The sequence below is a fragment of the Anolis carolinensis genome, chromosome 2, assembly GCF_035594765.1.
Source record: "Anolis carolinensis isolate JA03-04 chromosome 2, rAnoCar3.1.pri, whole genome shotgun sequence".
NCBI lineage: Eukaryota > Metazoa > Chordata > Lepidosauria > Squamata > Dactyloidae > Anolis > Anolis carolinensis.
The window spans coordinates 286194517-286209765 of NC_085842.1; positions in this window are offsets into that span (position 1 = coordinate 286194517).

The window sequence follows — 15249 nt, forward strand, 5'->3', positions numbered from 1 at the left end:
CTGAGTTTAATGCTTTTAAGACGAAGACTGAAAGAGCATATGACTTTCACTGTGTCTTCCACAGCAATAATGGTAGGCAGTGTCTAAAGAGTTTTTTTGGATAAATGTACTAAGTTATAATTCGTTGGTTTTTCCAATAAACTATGTGGGGAAAATATCCAAGCCTATGAAATGAGCCTTCACTTTAGAGTTGGAGCAAAACACAATGACAGACCAAGCATCTGAGAAATGTACCCCTCTAGCTAATTCACAGGAATGGAGCCATAAGAAGACAAGAATATAAGAAGGTACTTCCAGGATCAGACCTCTCTAGTTCAACATTCTTTTCACTCCCAGTGGTCAATCAGTTACCAGTAGGACATCAAGACAATTGCATTCTCTGTCCCATGTTTCTCAGCAACTGATACATGGAGTCCTAAAAACATCACAGCCAATCATTGTGGAAAGCACTATGTTAGATTGGCCAGTGGTCTGATGCAGCTTCCTAAGCACCTGAGATTCTATCAAGAGTGAGAAACTCTTTGAGGGACCTCCTGGGCAGACCAAATCCAGATACCTCCACATTCCTCAACAATCTCTCATAAACAGTGCCAGGAAAATACTCTCTGCCACTATTTTGAGAGTGACTGCAGAGGAGAACAGAGGTCTCTGTGACTAATAGGGGGCTTTAGGCTACTTGTGGTGGTGAAGTGGGGGATTGTGCATTTTCAGGCACTCTATTACGGCAGTATTGGTGGAAAATATCTGCATATAGTCCACTAGTTGTAATTTCTCAATTCCTTGATTATACTGTGTTGTTATCACAATACAGGATGTTTGAAAAAGAACTCCCTATTCACCATTTAATTTAAATGGTGAATAGGGAGTTCTTTTTCAAACACCCTGTATAGCAATTTGACAGTGAAAGAGAATTAATCTTGCATTTCTCACCTCTTGGAAGGAAGACTGCAATTTGGCTGGAGCGCTCTGCAAAAAATAAAATAAAAAAATACATGGTTACTAGTACTTCAGTAATGGCAAAAGCTATTGCTCAACGCTCACTTTTGAGAAACATTTGAAAGTTATCTTTGGTATTATTCAGGCATCAAGCAGGCATCAAGAACATCCATAGAACCTGTCTCAACTACAGCATCAATTTCTGAGGAGATCAGAGCAATTTTGTCTGCAAAAGTCTGGAAAATTCATCATAATGGACGGTTGAGTGATCTTTGTTCTTCTTTTGTGGGCCTCTGACCACTTGAGACAACTCCTCTGGATGATACTATGCAGACACAATGGCGGCAGAGACAAATAATCTCTATGTTTGCCTTATATTTGTACAATGTGATCTGTTTTATCACCACTGCTTCGTAATGAACAGTGGTGATAAAACAAGTGGGATGGAAAATGAGAGTGATAATGGAGGAAAACTCAAAGCACGTTGGACCTAACATGGACTAGAGTTCATTGGAAAGCCTATGCCATGACAATTTATTTATTTATTTACAGTATTTATATTCTAAAATTGAAGGCCATTTACTAAGTGTCCCCTTGCCCACAAAGGGGAGCCTTCAATTTTATTGTCATTTTAGACTTTTTTTGGATTGTGTATGTTATTTCATTCATAATTCTTACAAGCCACTTTGAATCTTTTAATTGAAAAAGAGGAAAGAGCAAGTATGTGTCATCAGCATTTAGTCATCAGATGGATGGTGCTTTATAGAATAACAAGCAGACAGGTCCTTTCCTCAAAGGCTTCAAACACTGACAAAGAGGAGAAAGCAGAAAGAAGGTAGCAGAAAGATATTAAGTGGAATATTGGATTTTAAACAAATAAATAAGGCAAAGCAAATGTGGATAAGTAGGAGAAGGTGCAGTTATTAGGAATCAAGTAACAGGTTCCTCAATGTCATGAAGGGTAATATTTTAAAGCATTTTTGACATACAAGAGACAAGAGAAGCCAGTGTCAAAATAATTTATTTGCTTTGGATATTGTGCACCTAAAAGGGAGATATTTGTGCTCCACTTCTGTCAGTAAAATGCATTGATCTGGCAAGCTTACATATGCCAGCTCAGAAGTAAGCCTCATTAAATTCAGTGTCAGTACAGGATGCAGATGTCTGTTTTGGTACCACTTTCGGAAGTGCTGAAATATCATAAATGAATATCTAGTGACCTTAAATATGGATTTGTTTTGATGGAGACACATACCAATTGATAAGACAGCATTCTGTATTAAGTCTTGTCTGGGAAAGCACTTTTGTTGAGTCATCCTGGCTCCGCATTGGGATTCGGGGTGATTACAGCTGAGTCACTCCTCTGTGTTTCCTCAGGAACTGTGCAGAATGAATGATGATAGAGATCATTCTGTTTTTGGAAGGGAAAGTAGAAAGAAATTAATGCTGAATTTAGTTTATGGACCTTTCCATAAAAGTACAAAAGGAAAGTATTTTCGAATGCATTTTTCATTGCATAGCAAAAGGAGACTGAAAATAAAGAAGAAAAGTGAAGTAGTATCCACTTTAAAAAGAGTACTGTTCAATCTATTAACCAACTGAACAGATAGAATTGTCAGAATTACAACCCTTCAAATGTGTGTGCGTGCTCCTTTAAATCACCTGTAAATCTATGGCAATCCCATGAATTTCGTAGGGTTTTCTTATGCAAGGGAAACTCAGGCCCCTTCTACACTGTCATATAAAATCCAGATTATCTGCTTTGAACTGGATTATATGACAGCGTAGATTCATATAATCTAGTTCAAAGCAGATAATGTGGATAATCTGCTTTGAAAATCTGGATTATATGACAATGTAGAAGGAGCCTCAGAAGTGTTTTTGCCAGTTCCTTCCTCTGAAATGTAGCCTACAAGCACCTGGTATTCATTGGCAGTCTTCCATCTGAGTATTAACCAGAATTGATCCTGTTTAGTCTCCAAGATCAGACAGGATCTGGTGCCTTTAGCTCCTCTCTTAAACCAGATAACCTACTCCCCAAAATTTGCTCTGAAGATTGGATTCTCTGGATTAAATCTGGGGATGCAGAGGAAGGTGAGCAAAGAACATCACATTACTATGAACGGAGATGTATTTTCATGATGTTGGATGGAACTCTGAAAATACTGGATAAAACAAAAAAGGAGGGGAGGGGAAGAAAGTGGAGCAGTGCCTGTGTAGCTGGCTAATGGAACCCTATTAACATATGTGAAAAGTTTCCAAAGAGATAGCTATATTAGTCTGTCACAACATAAAAAGGAAAACTGGGTGGTGGGAAGAAGGAATCTAGTAGTAGCTTTGAGACTAACAGGTTTATGTCAGCATAAGCTCTCATGAATACCAGTGCATCTGAAGAAGTGGATTAATATCCACATACCATTGCTGAAATAAACCAAATGGTGCTACTAGATTCCATCTTCCCACTACTCCATATTCTAATGATAAGAAAACCCCTATCACAAGATGATGAGTGTCACTGGCTTGGGTGGATAATCAAGGATGGCCATCATTGGGCATCCTCCAAGGAAGAAGGCTGTAAATACCCGGTGGAGCTTCCTTCTCCTCACTGTCACTCGCTTGTCCTCTCTGAGCCGGCAAGAAGTGACTAGAGTAAGGAGATACCCAACAATTTCCTCTTACCTTGGCGTTTCCCTCTTGCCAGTTTTTGAGATTGGGTCTAAACAATTGGAAGAAGGCAAGCAATTGACCAAAAAGGGGAAGTTGGGAGTTAGTCAGGAAAGAGTACAGTTGAATAATAATAATAATAATAATAATAATAATAATAATAATAATAATAATGATAATGATAATAATTTTATTTTTGTACCCCGCCACCATCTCCCCAGAGGGACCCGGGGCGGCTTACAGATATAAAACCAGCATACAGTATACAGTTTTACAAAAACACACAAATAAATTTAAAAGGCATTAAAAATCACAATCATTATAAAACACATGAAAAACACAGCAATAAAAACATAAAATGAGCTGGGCAAAGTGCACTGAGTGGAACTTGTAAACAAGAAGGAAGATTAAGGTGCTACAAGGTCATGGGAAGGGCCTTAAACTGGGGTGAACTCTGAGGCTATGTCAAGGAGTTAACTAACAACTGGTCAGAAGAACCCGTTAGTACCAGGGTTTAGCAAACAGTGGATAGTAGTTCTTCAAAGGCCTGTTTGAAGAGCCAGGTTTTCAGGCTCTTCCTGAACACATCCAGTTGAAGGCATTAAGGATATGAAGCTGACGTTGTATATTTAATATAGTTTCATCTCAATAAAGCCACTTGAAGGGCACAGGGAGCAGAGAGTCAGGGAGAAGAAACGGGCTTTGATGACTTGTCAAAAGCTTTATGTGGAATTATATTGCCCTAAAGACAAACAATAATTCTAAATGCCCGAAAGCATCCCTTTCCTTTGTGTGAAAGAGCAGAGGTCAATAACTTTGTTCAGTCTTTTCAGTCCTGCAGTTAAAGAAGATGAAGGAGAAGAAGAATTAATCTAGAATATCATCCAATACTTAGTCATGTTTACTTGAAAATAGGTCCCAGTGTGTTAAATTGGGTTTACTCCCCAAATGTACCTCAGTTTTCATCCTTAGAATAAGCCCCATTCAAAACAATGAAATTTTCATCTGAAGCAAGTTACACAGTCTCAGGTTGGGGAGAGGGGGCAGTTAAAGGCAAAACCCCTACTGAACAAATTTTGCCAAGAAAACCCTAAGATAGACTTGCCTTACCATAAGGTCACCATAAGTCGGAAATAACTTGAAGGCACACTGTCACCACAGCAACGACTTCCAGAGACACAAAAACAAAAGCACACAGAACGGTTTCAAATATTCTGAAGGGCAAACTTGTTGGGACAATAGAAAAGAGGCCAGAGAATACGCATAAGTTGACTGGGAACAATTTAGGACCATGAACCATTTAAGAGGATGCATCCCTGCATAACCTCCACTGTCAGACCATCATGAATTGGCAAGCTGTATGGAAGAAAAAGGTACTGAGATACACCCATATTTGCCTATGACTTCCTCCAGCCAATCTGCCATTGTTTCTTTGCTAGCAGAGCAGCTCTGTTGCCATACCTGGGCACTTCTGACAGTATGTCTGTCTATTCCATATTCTGCCGGCACAGCAGGTCTTTCAGCAAACCCTAAAGCCTCTCAACTGGTGGATTTCAAGCATGAGATTACGCCTGCCTTTTTTTTCTCTGAGGTTAAAAAAAGAAGAAAAGAAAAAGGAAGGCTTTCCTAATCCGCCATGCATTTGGCCTATGCTAAATCACTTCGATATAAATATTAAATACATGTAAATTTTAAATTTCCCATGAACCAGTCTTGAAAGGGACCAACCTTAATTTGAATCAGTCATAAAGCCTCTTAGCCAAGAGGCTTTATATACCCTGATATATAAAGCATCAATATAGCAAACCATTATCAGAGGCTGAACTCCTGATGTATATAATCCATCGGCATTTAGAGGGAGAGGAGGAGAGAAACAGAGAATGCAATATTGAAATGTCAGTAAATGGTGACTGATGATGTTGTCAGTTGTATTACAGTAATATTTTCGGGTTGGCATTTTTTTTAATACAATGGCTACTTTGAATATATTGTTTGAAGCCTTTGTTTTCACAGTTTATTCCCAAGATGAATGTCCTGGCAGGCTGCTGAGTCACAGTCATGTAAAGTTGCTTTTTTCTTCCCTTTCCTTTTGTGTCCAAAGTGTTTCTTTCACAGACAGCAACTGTTATTTGAGAGCAGATATTTTGCTGCAGTTCTTAGACCAGCGCAGCAGAATGGGACAGCAGCAGCAGAAATTGGACATGGTTAACCTTAATTGAGCTGTCTGAATTTCACAGACACATTCACACTTGTTCCAGAAGCAGCCTAGAGCATTCTGAGCTATTCATGCTTTTCTAGCCTCAGTAATCTGAATGTAACAGACAAGGAAAGCAACCTTCTAAAATGAAAACTTTCACATGTAGAAAGAATGGGACTGTGATGGCTTTGGAGGTGAACTGAAAGAGCAAAATCACAGATTAGAATGGGGACATTGCATCTGAAGGAACAGAGGAGGAACAGCTGATGGAGGCAATAATTAGACACAATTTTCTGAAGACTGAGAATTAATGCTGTATTACCAGCATGCTTTCTCTCTGTTCCTGTTGGCATCTACAGGAATGTTCCTGTTGTGATCTTCCTCAAATTGAAGATGTGATGGTGGAAACATGAAAGTTACCATTTTACCAGAGATCCCATTTAAGTTTAGCAGATACAGTCCTGGTTAGTACATGGGTGAGAAACCACCTAGCAATATTTAGTTAGTATGTGGATGGGAAATCACCTGGGAAGTAAAACCTATTGGGAATCCTGCCTGAAATCCTAGATAAACCAATAGATGGATAAACCAATGGACCCACTCGGTATAAGGAGCTTTCTATGCCCCAGAGCTCAATGACGTCATATCATGCATTGTATTATACTTGTTGTTAGGAAAAGGACAACTTAGCCATACTGGAAAAAGCTTCTGAAAATTGGAAGTTCAAAAAAGCTGAAGAACCAGATGTCCTCCAATCATAATTTATGATGTGTTTATATTAAATCTTTGTGAATGTTATGCCATAGTCCCCATGCTGCACGGGTTTTAGCATGTCGATTACTTTAAGCCAGGCAGGAAAATCATGTACAGGTACTGAAACTCAAACCGAAAAAGTAAAGCAACTTTTGAGCCAGTGGTAAGCTTCTAAATACAACAAAGAGCACCAAGAAGGAACCACATGGCTGTGGCATACTGAGCCTTTCTTGGGATGCCTGAGACAGTGATAACTTTCTGTCACAGAGGTTTAGTTGTTTCAACCTTTGCAGTTGCTGTGATTTGACTTGATGCAAAGATTTAGGAGCAGTCGGAGAACTCCTTGAAGAAGGAAGTAAACCATGTTAGAAAAACAGGGCAAGGATAAACTGTTGGAAAAACATGTTGGAAAAACAGGGCAAGAATAAACTGGGGATGCAGCAGGTTACAGCAGGTGGCCCCCATTGACTGACAGTCCAGGCATAATGCCTCTTCAGTCTACTGGCAGTTATGCCAATGGGGAAGATATTTTAGCTGGCATCCTACATTGTGTTACAGATTTATAATCTAGAGTTACAGATCTATAAATGTTGATATTGAACTATGCCCCATATTCAAGTGCTATTGCTACAATTCCTCCCCCCCTCCCCCCACAACAACCTACCTTAACAGCTAGCAATCACATCAAATGATGGTGGTTGGTTCTGTTGGTCATGTGCCATAAAAAAGGTTTCTAGCTTTCTCCCACTACTAATCTGTGATGCAACAAAGAGTTCCAACAGTACTCATGCTCTGGTTGTCATTGCCTTGCTTGCTGGTAAGCTGGGGCTGGAAATGTCATTCTGCTGCTTCCCAACCTTCAGCAGCAGGTTCTGTCTGTTAAAGTAAGTTTGGGGAATTGGATTGGGAGACAAGATATACTTACAAGGGTTGAATGAAAAGTAATGCTCCAAATCAGGCTGACTCCAAATCAGGCTGAGCTACAACACCGTTCAATGCTAAGGCTTCCCACTAAATGGAACTGTAGAGGAGAGTCTACTGAACAAGCCAGTACCTGCCACATACCAGTACTGCCATCTGTTGAGGAGTTACGAAGGTGGAGGCATTACTTTTCATTCAACCCTTGTATGCATCTATAACATCTGTACTTATGCATCCATATTTACATCTCTACATGATGTAGGATCTTGAGAGAAGTCTTCAGAAAGGTCTGCCCCACCAGAAAAAGGCCACATTCTTGATAGAAGGTGATGGCAAAGTATTCAGTTGGCCTGAAGCAAATGTACAAGGGGCCTCTTCCAATCTGAAGACTGAATTCAGTTTCAAAGATATTTTCAGGGGCACATTCCAATGATGGGATAACCCCTCATTGGGAATAAGGTTAACCAGAGGTGCCATGCTCTATCATAACCTCAGCTTGGAAGCAACTCAAAATCAGATTGCTTTCCCCATCTTGAATTTATATAATTTTATATTCATATTTGATTATGAGCCTACTGAGGAGAATTGATTAGAGGATTATGAGAGGTCAAAGCAAATTGCCAGGTGAGATGTACACTGCAAGGGATAGGGCAAGAGAGGGATTTAATTAAAAATAATTAACTATTGATGAAAATAACCATACAAGCTTCCCTGAATGCATGTGCTTCTCTTGTTACTTTTCGTTTTAATTTTGTGCACCATGTAAAACATTACTTTCCTAGGCTTAAAACTCTATGGAAGATTACAGCTCACTACACTTATATTCCTGAGCACGTGGAAGTCTGGTAAATCTGTCACTCCTTTTTGGAGGAATTATGTGATAGAAATTCTCAATGAAGGATTGCCAGTAGAAGTGATTATTGGTATCCATTGACTAATGAAAATTTCAGTTTGATCACTTGCCTATCTGTAAGATAAAAGTAAAGGTTTCCCTTTGACATTAAGTCTAGTCAAGTCTGACTCTGGGGGGTGGTGCTCATCTCCATTTCTAAGCCAAAGATCTAAGGTGTTGTCCGTAGGTCATGTGGCCAGCATGACTGCAAGGAGCACTGTTACCTTCTCACCAAAGCAGTACCTATTGGTCTACACACATTTTCATGTTTTTGAACTGCTAGGTTGGCAGAAGCTGGGGCTAACAGTGGGAGCTTATCCTGCTCCCTGGATTCGAACTGCTTACCTTTTGGTCAGCAAGTTCAGCAGCTCAGCAGTTCATTCTGCTGCGCTACCAGGGGCTCCCCTTGTCTATCTATACCTACAATATATATAAATTAAGTACAAAACCAAATTCAGTTTCATCTTTTTTGTTGTTTCTGATTTTGGAATGATGTATAGGTTGTCATCCTAGTTCTAACCTATTTTTTTCCTTTTCAATTTATACCTGTCTTACTCTAAGCATGAGATTCAAGATGATATAGAAGATTTTGCCATCTTTACTTGTGTGTAGATCAACCTCATGTATAAGTTGAGGGAAAAGTTTGGTGCCAGAGTTATGGATTTTGATATGACTCATGGAGAAGTTAAGGGTCACTTCTTTAAGAAGGAAAAACATCAACAAGGAACCAACCACCACCTCTTTCCCACCCAGGCCTACAAATAGGCCAGAAAAAGCACCAAGATACATAGAGAGAGTTGGTGGTGCTCTATTTATGTCTTTCATGAACAGATAAACATGTATCATTTGCCACTCTACTCAGCGGAGGGGCTGGTGCCTTTTTTGTTTGTTTTGGTAAGAGTTAAGGTACCGTATTGACATTGACCCATAGATAGGAAGATCCAGACTTTTTGGGTTGATTTTTGACAAAGATTTCTACCTTATACATGAGCATATGCAGTAACATGCACAATACAACTAAAAACACCCCTAGCTATAAAGGTCAAAATACAATTAAAAGAACTTTTGTTTTAAAAATACCAAAATTAAAAGATATTGGAAACATAATAAAATATGAACACAACACCATACCACTCCCATTCATAGCCCTGTCTGTCACAAAATACTAAAAACCAAATAAGTCCTTAAATAAAAAGTTCTATACCTACCAGTGGAAAGACAGCAGGGAAGGAGCCAATTGGGCCTCTTGCAGAAAGGAGTTCCACAACTTGGGAGAAGACACTGAGAAGGTCCTCTCCTCTGTCCTCACTAATGTTTTCCTGGGATGGTGATGGCACCAATTCTTAGAGCTTGGGAAGGCTCTGGTAGGGAGATGTGTTTTAGACTGTTGGTGCCCAAGATGTTTTTCAAGAACTACCCATAAAATTTAAAATGTTTTAAAGCAATGCTTTTGGGTTGACTCCCAGTAGACTCAAATCAAGGAAAAGCTTCATGAGGACCACCACTCCTCTTGACATTCCCTCAGCAACAGCGAGGGCGTCCCTCTGCGCAGCTAAGCCAGGAAATCCCAGTTGGATGGCCCCTCACGAAGGTCCGTCCCCAGGGGCAATCCAAGAATGGGCAACTTGAAGGTCCCTGAACAGACCCAGAAGTGGAGTGGGCAGATCAAAAGACAACCTGGCAAAATGGTACTATTTTAAAAAAATCCTTCACCTTGTGCGACTGTGGAGCAGAGCAGACAACTCTGCATCTGTATGCTTGTACACAGTGTCCTGCCTCATGTACAGAGGAAGAATTGTTTGAGGCTACAGACAATGCGATCGCTGTTGCCCGTTTTTGGTCAAAAGATATTTAACCACGTGTGCTCCTTCTATTTTTATCAGTTTTACAATGCTTTTGATACAAAATAAATAAAATCCTCAAAATCATTCTTGTTCTTATGCAAAACACATATTTCTTGGAGTAACTTCCTGGGTTTTAGCCAGATTGTTCTGGGTTCCGTTTACAAGTCTAGCAATCTGCAATACACTTGTGGGACCAGGTGTACACTGATTGCCTTGCAAAAGAAAGATGCAAATAAGAGCGTGTTTTTTGATCAAGGAGCAAAATCTCTTTGAAAGGATCTTGTAAGGACATGGCTGCAACTCTCTAGCTGACTGTAGTTTTCTTTGTTCTGTTCTGGATTCAACAAGTGAGCTGCTTATTTTATTTCTGGATAAGGCTGTCGGAGGAGGACCCCTTAGGGGTTAGACATTAGAATGTTTATTTTGGAGAATAGATGAGTGACTGTAACTCAAATTGGCATGGAAGTGGGTGTCACTGCAGGCCCTTTGTGGAAGCAATCTTGCACGATAAACAAAAGCCGCTTCGTTTAGCAAAGTTTTGACAGGGAAATGCTCTGTATTCTGCAGAAGTACCAAGTGGACTCTGTTTACAGTCAAACTCCAGTCAAATGATGAGAAAGTCTAACAGCACATAGCGCATTTCTAAGGGTCAGCATGATCTTATGAGGGTCAGTTTTAGTTACTATGGTGTGAACAATTGCCTTCCTTGTGCTGGCTCAAATGATACTTAACCAGAGACATCTCTCTTTGTTCAACTTAGCCTCTCTTTTACAATACACCATGGTGGGCAATGTCCCCCCCAGATGTTGAAATGCAAATCCCCCCAGCCCTCTCCAGTGTAGCTAATGGTAAGAGGTCACTTCTGCTGTACAGCAATTTCTCCACATTTGTGCTTTTGACTTATGGATTTGATTATTCAGAGATTTGATTGAGAGTATTATCTCAAGGAATCTCTAGGTTTCACACAGTATGACTCTGTGGTCAACTTGCTCCAGATTTTTATGCGATTCTATGTTCAGCTTCCAGTGACAGTTAATCATAGAGTTGTGTTGGAAGACTATTCTCAGACAGACCACTGTTCTCTCAGGGAAAACAATTTATTTATTTATTTATTTATTTATTTACAGTATTTATATTCCGCCCTTCTCACCCCGAAGGGGACTCAGGGCGGATCACATTATAACACACATAGGGCAAACATTCAATGCCCATAAACACATCAAACAGAGACAGAGAGAGACACGCAGAGGCAAGTTAACCTTCTCCTGAGGGGATGTTCGATTCTGGCCACAGGGGGGAGCAGCTGCTTCATCATCCACACTGACGGCACTTCCTCATACCAGGTCGTAAATTAGTTAATCTTGCCTCCCCACTTTTTATAAGTGGTACCTTATCTCCTACTTGATAGATGCAACTATCTTTCGGGTTGCTAGGTCAGCAACGAGCAGGGGCTATTTTTTATTTTTAATTGACGGGTGCTCACCCCGCCACGGGCTGGCCTCGAACTCATGACCTCATGGTCAGAGTGATTTAAGGCAGCTGCTCAACAGCTGCGCCACAGCCCGGCCCAATTGCAATGTCTATTTGAAGTTTTTCACTTTCATGGGGGTTCTATGCCAGCATAGCAAATGTGTAGATTTGACTGCAGTCCAACAACATCTGATCTGTGTAGACGGCGCTCCAGTTGAAAGATTTGGCACCACAACAATTCAATGGGAGTCTGTTGTCGAAGGCTTTCATGGCCGGGATCACAGGGTTGTTGTATGTCTTTCGGGCTGTGTGGCCATGTTCCAGAAGCATTCTCTCCTGACGTTTCGCCCACATCTATGGCAGGCATCCTCAGAGGTTGTGAGGTTGTGAGGTCATACCTCACAACCTCTGAGGATGCCTGCCATAGATGTGGGCGAAACGTCAGGAGAGAATGCTTCTGGAACATGGCCACACAGCCCAAAAGACATACAACAACCCAATGGGAGTCTGCTGGTAATGGATATGAGTGATTTTCAACTAGTTTTCTTGCAGAATAAGAACACAACTTCTTGTGCCAGAACTGAGTATAGTTTCAGAAATCTCCAAGTGTTCTTTCAGTGCTGAACATTGATACACGTTACTAGTACAGCTTTTTTGGCAGTAAATGGTACAGCAAGCAATGAACAGAAGAGAAGCATTCAATCACTTTCACAGATGGATTTAGTATCTTCTCATAGTGAATGCTGGAATTTGGCACCAAAATAATTCTTCACAGGCTGTCCCTTGGCCAGCAATTCAATTCAACTCAATTCATATTGTTGAATTGAAATATTGAGATACACTCCTCCCGTCCAGATTGAGGGCAATAGAAGACGGGTTTCCAGGGGCTACATAGAGCAGAAGCAATCAAAGTTAATGTGCAAGTTGACCCATCTCCTACAGCTATGAGCTATAAGAACTGTACAAGCAAGTTAGCAACAGGAAGAAAAAAAACAACTCCTCCAGATTGTTCTCAGTCTTCATATCTTTCCCAGCCTCAAAAAGCACATGTGACGTAGAAGGTTTTCACTAAGGTCACTAATCCAAGTTAACTTTGGACAGCTGTTAATGTTTGCTCATGATGTCAACATTTTGTCAACTCAATACAGGTATTTGCTATGTAATTGATTCTTGTAGCTGTAGTTTTTTTTTAAAAAAAGAAGCAACCACAACAACATTTTCTCAAGTTTTGATCTGTGGAAGAGGAGAATGGCTAAAACAATTGTTCCAATTGGACAAATATAGAAGGCTCCATCTTCTTGTTGGACAAATTGGCTCATGTGTCTCCAGGGGAACTAAGTAACTAGCCTAGTGCAGGCAAATAGGTTGCCATGGTAACTAATTGTCAGCCCATCCTTGGAGACTTACCTTTCTTTCCCCTTTGGCTGAGAGTGATGTTTGCAAAGGCTGTCTGTGTCTGCAGAGCAGAGAAGAACACCGTTGGAATCCAAGACAGGAATATGGCCAGATGACGTTTGGGCTGTGAATGAGCCTTGGGATCCATAACTACTTCCCCAATCTGTCCTTTGGACTGCTAAAGCTGGGCCTTCTTAAGTTGTATATTTGAACACCAAGCAAACATTTCAAAACATTTGTATAGTCCGTCCTTGGTTTCCACTGGGGTTTTGTTTCAGGACCCCCCTTGGATATCAAAATCCATGGATGTTTAGGTCACACTATATACAATAGGGTAGTAAAATGGTGTCCTTTATAAAATCAGTTTGCTTTTTCAATTTTTTAAAATGTGAAATCGTGTTATTTTCAAGCCAGATGATTGAATCTATAGATACAGAATCAGTGGATGAGGAGGATTGACTGCCTTCAGCAAAGGCCCAATTTCCTTCCAGACCCCTTCACACAGCCATTGAATTAAATTTGAATGAAGTCTATACAAAAAATGCAGAATGAGTCATAGAATTGAAATTATTTTGTGTTGTGGACCTACTCTTCATAATTTGCTAAAAAAATAAAAAAATGTTTCAAACGTCCGCTCCCATTCCCTTCCCCCCCCCCCCCCCCCCCCCGGCTACAGGCCTGCAAGGACCTCATCACATGAAAAGCAGGGAAAAGTGGAGAAAAGCCTACAGCTTACTCTAGGGTCACTTGCCTTTCCGTGCTCAGGGATGGCAGCCACCCCATGCCTTTTCCCCACTTCTTCCCAGCATCTCTCTGGCTTCTCCCATTGGAAGTCAGGCAACCACTGAAAGTGGCCTTGTTTCTGTGATGGCTTCCATGGGACTCTGTTTTGACAGCGCAGAGAGAAGACTGCATCTGATGAGGTCCCTGGTTTCATTTGGTCATCGAATTTCCACCAGTCTTCTTGCTAGAATTAAAAGAATATCTAGGCCTCTGAGATATAACCTTCACTGATGAATAAGTATATAAAGATTGCTTTGGCACATCCACAAACACTCCTGTCCAAAACTGCAATCCAAGAGAGATTTCCTCTCTCTTCCCCGTTTTCTGTCCTAATGGCAAATACTTGCGGCCAAGAACACAGGAAAGTAAGAAGTATATTACATTTTTAAAGCAGTAATTGTCAAAGATATGGATTTTTGAAAAGCTCTTCCTCAGAGACTTAACTATGTTCTGCTGTTTGTAGGATATAATCAATCCGCAGCATTCGTATGCCAGCTCTCCCTGTGTAATGATAACTCGTAGCATTTCCCAAGGGCAAAGGGGTCTTTTGTATTTGACAGCTGAGAAGCATTATCACACAAAAAGACTGTACTGTAGCAGTACAAATTATGCATTTAACATGGACATTACATAGTTGTAAGGTAGAATAAAATATTGTACAGTTCTAAAATAGCCATACTGTAAACCACAATTACAAGCTCCAGGTATTTTCATGTTAAATGGATGTGTTGTTCACAGCTGATGTTTTGCAAGAAGATGGGGGACCTATTTAATATATAGAATGGGTTGCTGAGATTTGGGGATGTTTTGTGTGGAAAGTACAGCTTAAAAAATGCATCTATTTGAAATGGTCCATGCATCTACTTATAGCACAAAGTTGTGGTTGTGCCCATGTATATATGGGATTCGATTTACTTAGGATACATTTTTCTGATCTAGAGCCAGCCAATGCTAAGCTTAAGTATGATCTTGGACAATTATATTTGGATTATAGCTTGTGTTAATGCACCAACCAACATGGTCAGTAGTCATACTGGTTAGATGATTCTGTGAGTTGTAGTTCAAAGGATATTTCTTCCCAAAGCTCGCTTTCCTTCTCTCTTCACTTTCAATTGTCTTCCATGATGTATTTTTACTTCTGTTGCATACTTTATATTTGTTGTGTAGCGCATATAGCTGTCCTGAATTGAACAGAGATACCCTTAGTGAAAACTACCTATTAATAACAAAACACAGTTATTTAAATACATGAAATGCAGATAAGCAAAATTTTCTTGGTTGCTAATACAGCCAGAAAGGGCCAAAATCATCCAGGCCTTAAGAGATATATGCTCCTCCTAGCTTTTATCCCAAATTGAAAGAACTTTCCCTTAAGGTCCAATAGCCTTCTTTTT